This window comes from Hemicordylus capensis, chromosome 4 (assembly GCF_027244095.1).
Source record: "Hemicordylus capensis ecotype Gifberg chromosome 4, rHemCap1.1.pri, whole genome shotgun sequence".
NCBI classification, from domain to species: domain Eukaryota; kingdom Metazoa; phylum Chordata; class Lepidosauria; order Squamata; family Cordylidae; genus Hemicordylus; species Hemicordylus capensis.
In genome coordinates this window covers 207,480,024-207,494,760 of record NC_069660.1, presented here as the reverse complement: position 1 = coordinate 207,494,760, position 14,737 = coordinate 207,480,024, and the positions used below count along the sequence as shown (strand labels likewise).

Here is a 14,737-nt window from a genome sequence, read left to right as displayed (position 1 = left end):
CTACCACTCAACCCACAAAAGAAATGGGCAAGCAGGCAATTTTAAACAATTTTTCAACCTTTTCCCCAAACCCCCATAAATAAAATCTGTTTCGTGCACATCCCTAACATGCACTCTTACAGGATAATGGACACTGTTATCTTGAGTGTGGCCCTGGGGCATAGCTATAATTAAAAAGGGTGGGACAAATGGCCCCAGGGCCCTTGAGGGAGGAGGGGGCCCACTGGCTAAGCAACTGCTCAAACTTTGCCCTAGTACATGGGGAATGTGTGATATTATTGTCATAGAAGCAAGAGCAAAGGCATGTAGAGAATCCTTACCATTATCCTGCAGCAAAGCCTCAGGGAGGAGAAGGCAGGGGGCTCAGAGGGGAGTGGCTCATCTTCACTAATTGTCCCACTCTAACCTTGCTATAACCCTGGTGTGGCAGTGTGATTAACATATGAATTCTTTGTATTATTGAAAATAAACTGAATTAGTCGGTTCCACAAATACACTTCAGCTGGCCCAGTGGCATAGGGAGGCTCCCGGCGGCCTAGGGACAAAGTTGTTTTGGGGAGCTCCCTCACACACTCACTGACATAGTGAGCTTCATAACTAAGCATAGATCTGAGGAACTGGAGTTTCCTATATAAAAATCCAACATTTTATAGCTATTGCATCACACTGCCTGTCATATTGTACTTACTGGTCCTCCACAGAGAAGTAACCTGATATGGATTGATTCGAGATCTGGGTTCTTTCTATAAATCTATCTATTTGTATGATATTTATTTTTTATTTATTTTATGTGTTTAAGATATTTATATCCCACCCTGCCAGATACTGCTGCTTGCGGTGGCTTACAATAAACCATAAAACATTGACAATATATTGTATTGACAATATAACAATAAAAGACAATAAAGCACATTAAAAATACAATACAACCATAAAACACAATAAGATATACTAAATAATACAGCGAGATAAAATACCAAATAGCTAAGATAAATGAGAAAGAACAGCAGTTTGGATTAAAACTGATTAAAACTAGAAACACTATTCTGGTCAGTTTTTCAAAGGTTCTTTAAAAAGGAAGGTTTTAAAGTTCTTTTTCAAACTAATCAAATAGGGAGACTGATGAAGCCCCTCTGGGAGGGCATTCCAAAAGCAGGGAGCCACAACTGAAAAGAGCTCATCCCTGGTCTTGCCCATCCAAACCTGTGTCAATGGCAGGGCCAAGAGAAGGGCTGAGTTTGATGATCTGAAGTCCTTGGCAGATTCCTATGGATGAATGCGGTCCAACAGATATCCTAGTGCCAAGCTATGTAGGGTTTTAAAGGTCAATATCAGCATGCTGAATCCAACTCTGAAGCAAACTGGAAACCAATGGAGCTGCCACAGAATTGGTGTAATACTCGTGCAGTGACTAGTGCTCACAAGCATCTTTGCTGCAGCATTCTGGACCATCTGAAGTTTCCAAAGAATGTCACATCTACTTTTTCCCTATTGCTACTTCCAAAAAATATAAATAAATATATCCTGCAAGTTGCTGTATGAAGAGCCAACTTGTAATTACTGAGTGCCCAGTTTGAGTGGGAGGGCAAATTAGTTCCAAATATTTGCTTTATCCTGTCTTGTTCGCCTTTGACAAAAGTCTACTCAAGCACAAATCCATCTCTGTTGAACTTCTGGAATGAGAAACAAAACTTCAGCTCATGTCAAGTAATAAGTCATATATAGCCCTTTAATAATTTGATATTCAAATAAATGGATACACTTATTGTGTTTTGAGAATTCTTTCACAGCTGTCGTGCAGTAGAAATATGTCGAATGGAGCGTGATTTGAATGTTAGCCAGACATCCGATGAATGAGTCAATTTACAAGTGTTAGAAACATAAATATCTCAGTGTGCTTGGCATCAATTGAGTTTAAATCCATTTTAGATAAACCACACATAAAGGGATGGTAAATCTAAGGATATCAGTATTAACAGACCATATTGATTAAAACTGTTATCAAAACATACTAGGCGTGATCCAACTGTGCCTAGGCGTGATCAATTTTCAGAAGCTGGAAATGTACTCATGCAGCTTTGTTGGATAAACAGCGACTGTGCAGATTAGATATTTGGCAGAAAATGAGTAAGGTTAAACACCCATCAGCACCCCATACTCCTTCCTGAACAGCTGATCATTTCCTTATTATCCGATGGGGCAATGAGTCTGCAGCCATTGCTTCTTGACTGGGCAGGGAAATTGTACACACAGCAGCCATCTAAACACATTGATTTGCAGTGATTTACAGAAGTAGCTTCCATTGAAATCCATGAAACCTAGTTCTGAGTAGATGTCTTTAGGATAAAGGCAGAAAGCTGTCGTTCTATTTTACTTGTTGCCTGCTTCACATCTCTGGGGTGGTGAAGAATAGAAATTAGGTTGATCAAACACCCCACATTCTGATATTGCTATTGGTTTTCTTGCAGGGTGATAGCTGGTAGATTACATTTCTCAGGGGTAACCCCAGTCTTGAAAATACAAGATATGTTATTATCTTCTTGGACCATGAAGGTGAGAAAAATTCAAGCTAACAAAATTAGCAGTGTCTAATCTAGGATATTATAAAGGAACTTAGGAACATAGGAAGCTGCCATATACTGAGTCAGACCATAGGTCCATCTAGCTCAGTATTGTCTTCACAGACTGGCAGCGGCTTCTCCAGAGTTGCAGGCAGTAATCTCTCTCAGCCCTATCTTGGAGATTTCAGGGAGGGAATTTGGAACCTTCTGCTCTTCCCAGAGCGGCTCCATCCCCTGAGGGGAATATCTTACAGTGCTCACACATCAAGTCTCCCATTCATATTCAACGAAGGCCGACCTTGCTTAGATAAGGGGACAAGTCATGTTTGCTACCACAAGACTAGCTCTCCTATAGGGATGTGCACGAACCTGTACAGAGGCCCTTTCACAGGCCTCCAAACAGGTTTGAATAACCAGCAGTTCGGCTGGTTCGAAGCTGGGCGAGATATCTTTAAGGGTGGGGAAGGTGCTCTTACCCCTCCTGCCACATTTTCCCCACTGGCACTACACTTTAAAACTACACTTAAAACTACACTACACTTGCTCTGTGTGTTGTGTTACTGAAGGAAAATGAGTGTCAGCTTTGTGACTCCACTGGGATAAAAATGTGGTTAAAATAACTAGGCATTTCTGAAACACCTTCATTCTTACATTGAGCATGCATAACATATTAATTGTTTTTTCCTTCTTCTAATTGTCTAACACTACAGTCCCCAGCACTTGCATTCATTCAGAGCGCCATCTATTCTGCTGTAAGCTCTGTACTGTATTCTATAGATCCTATACATTTTCGACCCTGGAGTAACCTAGGAAAATCTCTAAAACGTTTAAGTTACATTCAGTCATTTATCTGCACTTGATTCTGAAAACTATCTTCTATGGTCTTGTTACATGTTTTAAATCAAAAGGGTACAGATGATAATAACTATAATTTTGCTTCACAGCTTGTATTAATTTTATAGATGCTCATGATATCACTGAATTCCAAGACAAATGCTGTCATTACTATTTAAACTGTTATTCTGTTTGTTTGTTTTGAAAATATGTTAGCCATCCTTCAGCATAAAGGTCCCAGGGCAACACACAGAGAAAGATATAAAAATAAAATAATATCATGTTTTATTACCATAGACATAATGAAATCACACCATAAAGTCACAGAAGTAGCAGCCATTCCCAGGTGATAAAATCCAGCAGAATCATAAAATACCAACTTAAAAACCAGCTGCTACACATAATGGAAGGCCTAGGCAAAGAGGAAAGTCTTTGCCAGTGCCAAAATGATACCCAGGTGGGCAACAGTGGAGCTTACCTAACATAAGAAGATAGGAACAGCCCTGCTGGATCAGGCCCCCAAATGGCCCATCTAGTCCAGCATCCCTGTTTCACACAGTGGCCTACCCGATGCCTCTGGGGAGCCCACAGGCAAGAAGTGGATGAGGGCATGCCCTCCCTCTTGCTGTTGCTCCCCAGCAACTGGTATTCGGAGGCATCTTGCCTCTGAGGCTGGAGGTGGTCTATAGCCACCGAACTAGTAGCCACTGATAGACTTTAGACATGAATTTTTTTAAGCTCCTTTTAAAGAGGGAGCCAGCGTTGTGTAGGTGGAGCCAGCGTGGTGTAATGGCTAGAGTTCTGGACTGGGACCGGGGAGACCTGAGTTCAAATCCCCATTCAGCCATGATACTAGCTGGGTGACTCTGGGCCAGTCACTTCTCTCTCAGCCTAACCTACTTCACAGGGTTGTTGTGAAAGAGAAACTTAAGTATGTAGTACACTGCTCTGGGCTCCTTGGAGGAAGAGCGGGATATAAAATGTAAATAAATAAAGCAATCCATGCTAGTAGCTATTACTACATCCTGTGGTGGAGAATTCCATAGATTAATTATGTATGGTGTGAAAAAATACTTCCTTTTGTTGGTCTTAAATTTCCCGACCTTCAGTTTCATGGTGGGATGACCATGAAACTGGTCATCTCCTAATGAAGGAGAACAATTTCTCACTGTCTGCTCTCTCTACTCCTTGCACAGTTTTATACACTTCTATCATGTCTCCCCGTAGTCGCCACTTTTCCAAACTAAAAAGCCCCAGATGCTGTAACCTTGCCTTGTAAGGAAGGTGATACAGGCCCCAATCATCTTGGTTGCCCTCTTCTGAACCTTTTCCAGTTCTCGAATGTCCTTCTTAAGATATGATGACCAGAACTGTACACAGTGGCTGAACCATAGATTTGTATAAGGGCATTATAATACTAGCATTTTTGTTTTTAATCCCCCTCCTAATGATCCCGAGCATGGAATTTACCCTTTTCACAGCTGCCGCACACACTTTCAATGAGCTGTCCATCATGATCCCAAGATCTCTCTCCTGGTCAGTCATTGACAGCTCAGATCCCATCAGTGTATATGTGAAAAACCATATTGGAATTTTTGCCCCAATATGCATCATTTTACACTTGCTTACATTGAACTGCATTTCCCATTTTGTCACCCACTCACCTAGTCTGGAGAGATCCTTTGGAGCTCCTCACAATCTGTGATAGGTTACACTACTGTAAATAGTTTAGTGTTGTCTGCAGATTTGGCCACTTCACTGCTTACTTGAACTTCTATATCATTTATGAATAACTTAAAGAGCACTGGTCCCAGTACATATCCGTGGGGAACCCTGTTCTTTCTTCCCTCCATTTTGAAAACTGTCCATTTATTCCTACCAGGACCAGATGGTAGATGCCTTCTAAGGGACATACTTAGATCCGGAACAAAAGGCGAAAATAGAAATGGGCCTGGTTCACACAACCATTTGAATTTAGGTCTAATGTTATTGATATTAACATGATTGTGTGAACCCATGCCAAGATGGTTTATGGCTCAAGATGAATCTGAGATACATAACATGGCATGGGTTCACACAATATTGGCAACCCACATTAAACCTAAATTTCAATTATTGTTATTAGTCCCACTGTGAGAAAATATGTATGAAACATACATATGGTCGCCCTATGGGATGACCTATGCAGAGAGACAGAAGGGGTTCAACCCTGTTAATTCTCTTGGATCTCTCAGCGACTTTCAGTACCATTGACCATGGTATCCTTTTGGATAGGCTGGCCGAGTTGGGTGTGGGAGACACTGTTTGGAGGTGGTTTCACTACTACCTTGAGGCCCATTCCCAGAAGGTGGTGCTGGGAGACTACAGCCCCACCCCTTGGCAGTTATGCTATGGGGTTCTGCAAGGTTTCGTTCTTTCCCCTATGCTGTTTAACATCTATATGAAACCAGTGGGAGATGTTATAAGGCGATTTGGCTTGAATATGCAGATGACACTCAGTTGTATCTCTCTTTTTCATCAGATGCAGGTGAATAAGCTGAGACTCAATCCAGACAAGACAGAAGTACTGTCGGTCAGTGGTTCCTCTGCCTGGGTAAATGATGTTCAGCCTGTTCTTGATGAGGTTGCACTCCCCCTGAAGGACCAGGTTCACAGTCTGGGGGTGCTCATTGATCCAGCACTGTCACTAGAGACTCAAGTGGCCTCTGTGGCTCTGAGTGCCTTTTATCAGGTTCAGCTGATATGCCAACGAAGACCTTACCTGGACAGAGATAGCTTAGCCACAGTTACTTACACTCTGGTAACCTCTCGCTTAGATTACTGCAATGAGTTGTGCGTAGGTCTGCCTTTGAAAACAGTCCGGAAACTGAAGCTGGTACAAAAGAGGGCTACAAGATTATAAACTGAGACTGGACATTTTGATCATATTACACCAGTACTTCATCAGCTGCACTGGCTTCCAGTCCATTTCTGGGCTGAACTCAAAGTGCTGGTTTTAACCTTTAAAGCCCTAAATGGCAAGGGGCCGGGGTCCTTGAGAGAGCGCCTTGCCCCATATGTCCCGACCCATACCTTAAAATCTTCGGAGGCCCTCCTCTGGGTGCCCCTGCCAAATGAGGTGAGGCAAGTGGCTACCAGGGAAAGGGCCTTTTCGGTGGTTGCACCCCATTTAGCCTCCCCAGTGAGGTTTGCCTGGCTTCATTACTTTGTTCTTTTAGATGCCAGGTAAAGATCTTTTTGTTCATCTAGGCCTTTTAAATTTGGGTTTTTTAATTTGGGTTTTCAGATTTTATCTGAGTTTAACTAATTTTAAAATGAGTTTTTAATGCTGCTTTTTATTGTATTTTGTATTTTATTTTCACCTTTTTTTGTCTGTTATGATTTAATGTGTTATGTGTTAACCCCTGCTAACTGGGCAAAGAGGCACCTTTTACCGTGGTGATTCTCTTTATTTAGCAGGGGGAGAGTAACTGGCCCTATCCACCCCCAGCACAGTACTTCCAGTGACTGTTGCTGGTGTGTGTCTTAAGTTTCTTTTTAGAATGTGAGCCCTTTGGGGACAGGGAACCATCTTATTTGTTTGTTATTTCTCTTTGTAAACCGCCCTGAGCCATTTTTGGAAGGGTGGTATAGAAATAATAATAATAATAATAATAATAATAATAATGATGATGATGATGATGATGATGTGTTTTTATTCTATATATTAATCCCCTGTTGTGAGTCGCCCAGAGAACAATTTGTTATGGGGCAGCTAAGAAATAAAGTTGTTGTTGTTAATAATAATAATAATAATAATAATAATAATAAAAAATAAAACGCTCAGGTATCTGTAGTTCATGTCTGTATTTTCCTGCAAAGAGACTAATGGCAACTTGGAGAGTGATATAGACTGAGAAAATGATATGGGAATGAAGGGTTAAACACCCCCTTCCCCACAACTATTGCTCTAGTCAGAACCCAACAGCTGCTCTAAAGGTTTTTAAAAAGAAGACGAAGAAGAAGTCAGGAGATCCAGTCACAGCTCTCTGTGTCATATCTGTTTTGGCCCCAGGTTAGATATAATGGCTGACCTCCTGACGCCATTGCTTAACATAAGTCCCATTGAAACAAATAGGACAAATTGCCCTATTAATTTCACTGGAACTCCAGTTGAGTAGTTTAGACAGGGTGTCAGCCAATAATTGTACACAAGGGCATTTAGCACACCATAAGTAACATGGACTTTTAAACAGAAAATTGTCATCCACTTATATGTTCACATCAGAAAGTTTGTTTTATCTTAGTCCTGTTTTGGAATCGGTTTTTTATTATTTTGAAATTAAAACAAAAACATATAACAGCAGCTAGAGTGTATCACAACACACAAATCTCTGCATAATATTAAAACCAATATGGCATGACTAACTCTCTGAAGAGATCAATGAAGTAAAAGAGAGGGAATAAAGAATATTTTAAATAGAAAATTGGTATTTATAATATTTTTAATGTATTGACATAAGCCCTTTTAGTTGCTCCCACAGTGAATAATGCCAGTGTCAGGAACATAGGAAGTTGCCTTATACTGAGTCAGCCTATGGGTCCATCTGGCTCAGTATTGTCTACACAGACTGGCAGCAGCTTCTCCGAGGTTTCAGGCAGGAGTCTCTCTCAGTCCTATCTCAGAGATGCCAGGGAGGGAACTTGGAACCTCCTGCATGTAAGCACGCAGTTGTCTTCCCAGAGTGGCCCAATATCTTATAGTGCTCACACATATTGTCTCCCATTCAAATGCAAACCAGGGCAGACTCTATTTAGCAAAGGAGACAGTTCATGGGAACACAAAGGTTCCTTGAATGCCTCTATTATTTTTGTTTTGCTATTTCTCCCAGGCGTCTACCCTTGAAGCATATAGTGCAGGATTCCCAAACTTGAGTTCCCAGATATTGTTGGACTACAGCTCTCATCATCCCCAGCCACAACAGCTGGCTATTGTGGCTGGAAAAGATGGGAGTTTCATCCAACAACATCTGGGGACCCAAGGTTGGGAACCCTGATATAGTGAACAAGTTCAGGGGTCTTGCTTTAAGCTGGGAGACATGGGGACAAAATTCACCTCCATAGGGAAAGTATTTAAAACTGCCTTGTTTCCACAAGTGCTGTCTCCACTCTCTGTGGAAAAAGATGTCCATTGGCTTATTAACCCTACCAGAAGTACCAAAACCTACAAAAGCCCATGAGATTGCTATAATATTTGCTGATTGCTATTGTTCAAAAAGGTTCTGCCCTGAAATGAATGGATGTGTTTTCCTCTATTGAGAGCATATGTAGACACATGAAACTGCCTTATACTGAGTCAGATCATTTACCTCAGTTTTGCCTATACCAAGGGTTTCAGACAAGGGTCTTTTTTAGACCTACCTGGCGATGCCACAGAGATGCAAATGGGGACCATCTTCATGCAAAAGCGACATTCCCATAAAGCTTTCCATGGAAAACCCTTCAAAAGACATTGCAAACGTCTTGCTTGTTTCTGCCCTGTCTTTTTTTCAGCTAATCCAGTATTATTGTCACTGCTAGAAATGGATAACTAATGGCACAGTGGGGAAATGCTTGACTAACAAGCAGAAGGTTGCTGATTCAAATCCCCGCTGGTATGTTTCCCAGACTTTGGGAAACACCTATATTGGGCAGCAGCAATATAGGAAGAAGCTGAAAGGCATCATCTCATACTGCGTGGGAGGAGGCAATGGTAAACCCCTCCTGTATTCTACCAAAGAAAACCACAGGGCTCTGCAGGCGGCAGGAGTCGAAATGGACTTGACAGCACACTTTACTTTTAGAAGTGGATAATTAATTGCTGAGAGCGCCACCTGGGGATCCTTAGTCTAAGACAGCCATAATAAGCATAGCTAAGCAGACCGTGGACATTTAAGAAATTGATTTTTCCCACCCCTTTGAATCTAATGGATCTACTGCAAGATGAGAAGATCCTTAGGGCTTTTCAAATGGCTTGGATTTCTTCCAGTCGTCATGTAGCAGAGCCTAACAAAACTTCCACGAACCACATTGATGACTCCTTTGCTGGTGGGCATGGAGAGTTCTACTTGGGGAGAGATTAGATATATTTCTGGACCTTTTGCACTGATCTCTAGGCATGTATGAATGATTATACACAAAAATATGTGTGAAAAATCTCTCATGCCTTTCTTTTGAAAAACTCTGAAGTGACTTTGTTTATCATGACATTATGCCCATATGATGTAACTAGAAAAATGTTTTAAGTCCACAAAACTGGGTGATGACATCAATCACTATTACAGAGAGGAACATAGAAGGAGCACTGAAGCTTTATGGAAATCCAAAATCCCAGTGTGTTTCAGGTTCTATTATGGGGATTTTTTTAAAAAAAGAAAGATAATGCTTGAAATAGTTGCAGAAGACAGATTGGACGGATTGGACAGATTTCCAGTGAATGTTGAACACTTACTTGGTTCAATAAATCTTCTGTGCACCTTCTGGAATTCTCTGTGTTAAATTTAGACAAATTACACAAATGCTTGCATTGTATTTTCCACCAACAGAGGGCGCTTATCACCATTTTGCTTCTGTAATGAAAATTTCAATCTAGGTCAAACAAAGGGAGAGGCAAGGCAATGAAAGAGCATACACTTTAGGAAGGCTGACATAGTCATCCAGCATGGCTTGGATGTTTTCAAAAATAGTAATAAACAGAGCCTAGCTGCTATTCTCTCTTTCGGCAGCTGCAAGTGATCATCCAGGTGGGGAAATTTTAGGTGAGCTGTTCTGACAGCACAGGCTTACTGTAAAGAAAATGGAAGATACTCACAAGAGAGCGAGATCAAAGGGAGGTACCATGAGGATTCCAAACAGCAGTCAAACCAGTGATTGATGGTGGCCTAGATTTTGCCTTGTTTGCATCCACTGTTTTTGAAAGGTAATCAGCTCCACATGGAAGTTTTTGTTTCTTCTGAATGTAATATTGTTTAGATCTGGATGTGAAAAGCCATTCAGCTGTCTCTCTTGCATAACGCTGGCTGAATGGCTAAACAGGCACAAATGTGTGCTGCACATACGATTCCCCAGCATGATCCAGCAGCCAGGGTGTGGAGTATCTAGCCTGTTGTTAAAAGCTGGCGTCCCACACCAGCTGTTTGGGAGGGGGAGTAGAAGGCAGGGCCTGGATGTAGCTGGCTAAGTACTATATAAGAAAACGCCCTGACTATCTAGTCTGACTATCTAGTCCAGCATCCTATTTCCCAACATGGCCAGCCAAATTCTTCCTGAAAGCCTAGAGCATAGAGGCAGCAGCCCACCCTGCTGCTGCTCCATAGTAATTATTAACTCGCCATATTGCCTCTGAGGCTTGAGGTTCTGTATAGCCATAATGCCGAATAAACTCATAATGCAATAATAAACCCATGGAGATCACAAAACCATGGGTGGTGGTATCTGGTGTCATAGGGTCGCTTCACACAAGCATTTGTTTACTTTGTTTATTTATTCATCCTATCTATATGCCACCCAAAACTTATGTCATGTGCTACACATACAATTCCCCCTTCAGATCTGTGAGTGGGGAACATGTTGGGGATAGGCTGGGAACGGAAAGCGTGCGCTCCAGGCCGGCGTGATGTCTGAACCCACTCAAGTCTGGCTGCTGTGCTCTCCACCCAATCTTCTGAGATTCTCGGCCCAGCTTCATATGTTGTTTATGGAAGTCAGGAGAATGTCGAGAGGAGTGTCTCGGGAACTAGGGATGTGCACGAGCCTTTCTTGCACTCACCAGCAGGGTGGGGAGTGGTTCTCTTAAAAAGCAGGTAAGGAACTCCTTACCAGCTTGTCCCTGCCCCACCGCTTGTCCGCCGGCAGTACCTGCTGTCCAAATGGCCATGCGAGGCTGCAGTGCTGTTTCCTGCAGCTGGCGCACAGAGGCTGTAGGGAACAGCACCACAGCCCTGCACAGCCGTTTGGAGAGTGGGCACTGCTGGCAGAAAAGTGGTGGGGCGGGGGCGAGCAGGTAATGAGCGCCTTACCTGCTTTTAAAGGGAACTGCTCCATCGAGCCGGTTCGAACACCGGTGCCTGAGCTGGTTCGGCGCTTCCCAGAGGTGCTGAACCAGCTCGTGCACATCCCTATCGGGAACCAACTTGTGGTTTGTATCTCATCCCACTGGGAGCACACACTCTTAGTTCTCAACATAACTCCACTTTTTTTACCACTTACAGACTTGCCCCAGTTGTGTGAAGCCACCTGTATTTTCCAGGAAAAGACTCTGCTCTTGAGAGCTGGTCTTGTGGTAGCAAGCATGACTTGTCCCCTTAGCTAAGCAGGGTCTGCCCTGCATATGAATGGGAGACTAGAAGTGTGAGCACTGTAAGATATTCCCCTCAGGGGATGGAGCCGCTCTGGGAAGAGCATCTAGGTTCTAAGTTCCCTCCGTGGCATCTCCAAGATAGGGCTGAGAGAGATTCCTGCCTGCAACTTTGGAGAAGCTGCTGTCAGTCTGTGTAGACAATACTGAGCTAGATGGACAGTCTGTGTAGACAATACTGAGCAGTATATGGCAGCTTCCTGTGTTCCTAAGTACCAAAAGTCACTGTTTGTTTGGGTTGTGGTTTTTTTTAATGTGCTCTTGATGAATGGTTCCAAGTGCAAAACTGGATCTTGCCTGAAAATCTGGTTATTCAGGGCATTAGACATTATTATGTTCAGCGCACTGAGATCCATTTCTTGTGTGGAGTGCAGAAAAACTAGTTTAATTAGAAAAACTAATTTTAAAAATGAATGTATGTGGATAGCAGGTAGATACCTCCCCTGTCCAGAGCAAGTCATACCACCTATCCCCTGCACTGACCATACTAATGCCCTGACATAATGGCTTTTACAGACTGAGACTGAGCATACTCGGTCTTTCCCATGAACCTTTGTTTTGAGCTGATTTGTGGGGGCAATCTTGTAGTATGTGAAAGTACTCAAAGTAGGACTTGTTTCTTGTGCCAGGTGTGTGCAAGATCTCGAGACTAAATCACAGCAATAGTTTTACCAACAGGCAGTGGGACAGTACTAGCAGACTACTTAGCTGAACAGAAAATTATAGGAAATACTATTACTACTACAACATGGAGAGGAGAGCTGGTCTTGTGGTAGCAAGCATGACTTGCCCCCATAGCTAAGCAGGGTCTGCCCTGGTTGCATATGAATGGGAGACTTGATGTGTGAGCTCTGCAAGATATTCCCCTCATGGGATGAAGCCGCTCTGGGAAGAGCAGAAGGTTTCAAGTTCCCTCCCTGGCTTCTCCAAGATAGGGCTGAGAGAGATTCCTGCCTGCAACCTTGGAGAAGCCGCTGCCAGTCTGTGAAGACAATACTGAGCTAGATAGAACAATGGTCTGACTCAGTATATGGCAGCTTCCTACGTTCCTATGAACAAATATTTATATATACAGCTTTCCAACAACTGCGCAACTTCTCACAGATGTACAGTAGAGCTTGAGTTTAACTCTATTACTGCCTCGTTACACAGATAATCTAGAATTACAGAACTATTTACACACTGGAATTTGTATTTTTATATTTAGTATTTTCAGCATATAGCATTTATAATTTTTGCTCCCAATTATGTCTCTTATAATAATAGGTAGAAGGTTCTAGAGCTGGCATTCAGCTGAAAATTCCCTCTTCATGAATCATGATAATGTGCATTACCGTTTACACAGGAGTGAAAATTATCAAGATGAATAGAGGGTGGAGAATGCCTCTTCATATTCATCAAAATATAGTTCCATTCTCCCATGGTGTGAGATCCACCGATAATTAATGAAGCAGATAACCCTTATCCAGAAATTGGCAAAGCTTTTGAAAATGAAGGCATTTTTTATTTAAGGAGATTGGATAGGAAATCATTTAATATAAAATTATACACTGAACTATGCCAAAGAAAATGCAATAGAAGCAGAACATATACCTAATGCACTGGCATAACTTGGCAATCAAGTTATGTTGATTAACTTTATTAACAAGTGTACATTTTTAATGAAGAATTCATTTTTTCCAGCCTGTTCTGCTTTTACTGGCTTTTCTTTGGCATAATTCAGTGTACAATTTTATACTGAAGGGTTCTCTCAATAGTTTCAGTAAATGATCTGTTTCCCTTGAGCCCCCCCCCACTCCCGCCAACTGTTTTAATTTAATTTTTATTATTTTAACATTTTTATGGAATCTATAATTAAACCAACTGAACCAACGTAGCAATCGAAAAGTCACACACTAAAGTGAACATTATTAATACATCCAAAAGATATTTACTGTATTTCATCTTCAGACTAATCATTCAGTGAATTCTCATCCCAATTATGACAAAAAACACAGAGCTCCCTCATTATAATGGTGTGATCAAGATGAAATATGAAGACTGACTTGTCTATCACATCATCAACAAGCTGCTTCAAACACACATTCCCTTCCTCGGAAGTACAAACATACACTGTATTTCCCTTATTAAAAAGCAATACGTTTTAGTGGAAAAACCCCATTTGTACCTAATATAATTCTTGCTAATTTGCATATTTTTCATGATGTTAACTAAGTAACATGGCCACATTGTTCATACGGCCACTTTTTTAGAGCATCTATTTATGATGGAGACTTGACATAACAAATTATCATATACTAGTGTTCTGAAGCCCGTTATAATAACGGGCGCTAGCCTTTTCCTCTCCCCTTTACTGTTTGTTTTTTTTTTTAAATGCAGCCTCCGCCGCTGCCTCTGAAGTCCCACCCTCCCTCCCTCCCAGCTTCCAAAACCACCTTACCCTGTCCCGTTACAGTTGAGCAAAGAAAGTCCAAAATTGAGGAGGGAGAAAGGAGCTCTCAAGCAGTGCTCCTCCCTCTGCAAAGGCTCTGCCCGAACTGGCGCTTGGGACTGAAAGGACGCCTCTTGCGTCCTTTCGGCCCCAAGCGCCAGTTCGGGCAGAGCCTTTGAAGAGGGAGGAGCACTGCTTGAGAGCTCCCCTCTCCCTCCTAAATTTAGGACTTTCTTTGTTCAACTGTAATGGGACAGGGTAAGGTGGTTTTGGAAGCTGGGAGGGAGGGAGGGTGGGATTTCGGAGGCAGCGGCGGAGGCTGTATTTTTGCTTTTCTGTTTACTTCGGCCTTCGCTCGGCCCCCGGTCCCGGCCTCCGTCTCCCTGCGGCGGTCTGGGCCTCCGCCGCCATTCCCCCTCCCGCCACCCACCGCGGCCCGTATCTCCGGCCGGGGCGGCCACCCAGGGCTCCGGCGGGCCTGCCACCCACCGCCGCAGTGGCCCGCGGCTCCAGCGGGCCCGCCGCCGCCCGCAGCTC

At 42.7% G+C, this 14,737-nt stretch overlaps 2 long non-coding RNA genes across 2 annotated transcripts in view; one reads left to right on the top strand and one right to left on the bottom strand.

Moving 5' to 3' along the window:
* Positions 1-666: 666 nt before the first annotated feature.
* On the bottom strand, positions 667-14,229 carry LOC128323405 (uncharacterized). Its single transcript, XR_008306252.1, has 3 exons — positions 14,210-14,229; positions 6,190-6,267; positions 667-1,673 (listed from the first exon to the last, which is right to left on the bottom strand). It is a non-coding gene; the product is annotated as an uncharacterized LOC128323405 (long non-coding RNA).
* LOC128323402 (uncharacterized) overlaps positions 9,928-14,737 on the top strand; it is a 21,415-nt gene continuing 16,605 nt past the window's right edge. Inside the window, exon 1 of the long non-coding RNA XR_008306249.1 lies at positions 9,928-10,332. This is a non-coding gene — a long non-coding RNA (uncharacterized LOC128323402). The remainder of the gene's footprint in view (positions 10,333-14,737) is intronic.